At 55.8% G+C, this 2,635-nt stretch overlaps 1 pseudogene; it reads right to left on the reverse strand.

The window, feature by feature from the left end:
- Positions 1 to 589: 589 nt before the first annotated feature.
- Positions 590 to 1,253, reverse strand: LOC100353442 (fibroblast growth factor 11 pseudogene; annotated as a pseudogene).
- Between the last annotated feature and the right edge of the window lie 1,382 nt (positions 1,254 to 2,635).

The following is a 2,635-nucleotide window of genomic DNA, read 5'->3' on the forward strand; positions in this document are numbered from 1 at the left end:
TCAGGGTCCATCTGGGTCAAGGATAGAAGCCTGAGGGAACCAGAACGGAGCCTGGCAGCACGCCTGGGTTCCAGCACAGAGCCCTGGTACAGAAGTGGCCCTGGCTGGGGGTGTCTGATGCTCCAGAGTCTGTGCAGACCAAGGCAGAAGGTAGCAAAGGGACAGAAGGAAACGAATCCTGACTCCAGTGGACCTATGCATCTATGGCTCAGTGGCAATGAAAGGGACACGGGGCTCCAGGCACCGGCTGAGCCAGGGCTCTGTCAGTTTCAGAAACCCCAGTGCCATCTCAGGAAAAGGCTTTGGTAGGGGGAGGAGGGAGTGTGTAAAGAAAGAAGCAATTAGCCATTCCTGTTTTCAGGTGTCCCCTCTCTCACCCCCTCTCTGGCCCCTCGGGTCTAAGCATCTCAGCAACCCAGGAAGTCGCAGTCAACTCTTAGGGGTTCCTCAGGGCAGAGCACCTGGTGGGACCTGGCTGCCCAGGGCATGTGTGTGGCAGCAGCAGTGGGTGGGGAGCAGGGCTGGGAGACAGGCTTGGCAGTAGCTGGCTCTCTGGGAGTGTAGGGAGCCTGAAGTCCAGGAACTACCTTCAAGGTGCAGGGGGACTGGACAGGGACATCCTGGGGACACTGTGGAGAGAAGGTTCTCAGTCCATGGGCAGCTCCAGGAGCTTGGACACAAAGTGGGCAGCAGCCTTGGTCTAATTCACTCGGTTTCCCTTCATGATCCAGCACTCCTTATCCAGGCCTAGGTACCAGGCCCGGCCATAATGCCACTGGCGGTAGAGAGCAGAGGTGTACAGGACATAGTAGTTCTCAAAGACATACTCCTAAAAGCGACACTCAGCTGTGAAATATGGTGAGCTGTAGAGCAGCCGCTCGGCCATCATGACCACGTGGTGACCCAGCTTGGCACTCTGGATGGGGACCGCCCAGAGCCCCACGGGGATCAGGTTGAAGTGGGTGAAGGAGCTGATGCCCTCTGGGATGCCCTGGACACTCCTGGAGGTAGAAACCCTGGCGGCAGAAGAGTTTGATGAGATGCCTTTGAGCTGAGGTTCTAGGCCATGGTCCAGCCGCCTGGGCCACCCCCAACCCCACCCCCTACAGTCGCACCTTGGACAGCAGCACGAGGAGCTGCTTCTGGCAGAGGGACTTGGTACCCGAGGGACACACACACCGCTGCACCGACACGGGCCGGCTGCTCCCTGGACTCAGGGACCTCCTGATCAGGCTACTGGCCAGTGCCACCATGGTGCTCCAGGAGGAGTCACCCCCAAACCAACCTGCTCACCAGGGCATGCTCTCGTCTCTCTGGCCCCAGCTCACGGCCTCACCCACAGGACCTGAGGCAAGCCCCAGACTCCTCACTGGGGCCACCAGCACTCACCCTTGGGCCCCACCCTGGCTTCATCTGATCTGGCCGCCTATGCTCTCCTCAATTTCCCTCACCTCAAATTGTGCCCCTCACTGAAGATCCCCCTCTTCACTCCTCTCTGGTGTGTGTCTCCACGCCCTCAGTTTCAAAGCCAATATCCCCAGGCACCTTGTCCTTTCCACTCTGTTTGGGAGCTCACGCTCCTACCAGATCTACTTTGGTAATATAGAAGGTGCGGGTCCCAGCTTCAGGGCCATCAACTCACCCCAGCCCCACAGGACAACTCTCACTGTCAGAGAGGAGCCCAACGCTGGTGCTGCTTCCTTTGCTACTTTCCCAATGGAGATGAAATCCTACATTTTTATTTTTTTCTCTTTTTTTCACTGAGCCCCTCCCCCCAAAAAAATATGTCTGGGAAAACACAGGCTGTCCAGGTTCAGTGAGGAGTGGGCCCCAGATCCCCTGGGTAGATGCTGCCATCACATCCATTTCGAATAGCACAGGGTTCCAGCTGCCTAGAGACCCTTTCCTCACCTTGTCACCCTCCACTCCTTTCCAAGTCACCTCCAAAACCGCCCTTCCTAATTGATACTGCAGGTGGTAGTTTGAAGGCCACCTGTCACCTCCGAATGAGCATTTTCCCCTCTGGGCTTCTCCTTATGACAGCTTACACTGTTTTTAGATCTCATGCCTTCCCACCTAATCAGCCCCCCAAAAAGGAATGCACCCACATTGTCACCAGTCCCCAAATGTGAAGAGGCCTCCAACAAGTCAAAGCTCATTAGAGGGGCTGGAGCCGTGGCACAGTAGGTTAATCCTTCACTTTCGGAGCTGGCTTCCCATATGGGCTCGGAGTTCTAGTCCCAGCTGCTCCTCTTCCAATCCAGCTCTCTGCTGTGGCCTGAGACAGCAGTAGAATATGGACCAAATGCTTAGGCCCCTGCACCTGCATGGGAAAGCAGGGAGAAGCACCTGGCTCCTGGCTTCGGATCGGCGCAGCTCTGACCGTCGTGGCCATTTGGGGGGTGAACCAATGGAAGGAAGACCTTTCTTTCTCTCTCTCTCTCTCACTGTCTGTAACTCTACCTCTCAGATAAACAAATAAAATCTTTAAAAAAAAAAAAAAGCTCACTAGAGCTTCCTGCAAAGGGCTTCCTCATCCTCCCAGGGACTGCCTACAGCACCTTCTCTTCTTTTTCCTGATGCCCCTCAACCTGTCCTGTCTTGTTGATCTCGATGACAGGTAGTGCAGGCTTCG

The sequence above is a fragment of the Oryctolagus cuniculus genome, chromosome 4 (genome assembly GCF_051225735.1).
Source record: "Oryctolagus cuniculus isolate XC-2025 breed Fujian yellow rabbit chromosome 4, ASM5122573v1, whole genome shotgun sequence".
Taxonomy (NCBI): Eukaryota; Metazoa; Chordata; class Mammalia; order Lagomorpha; family Leporidae; genus Oryctolagus; species Oryctolagus cuniculus.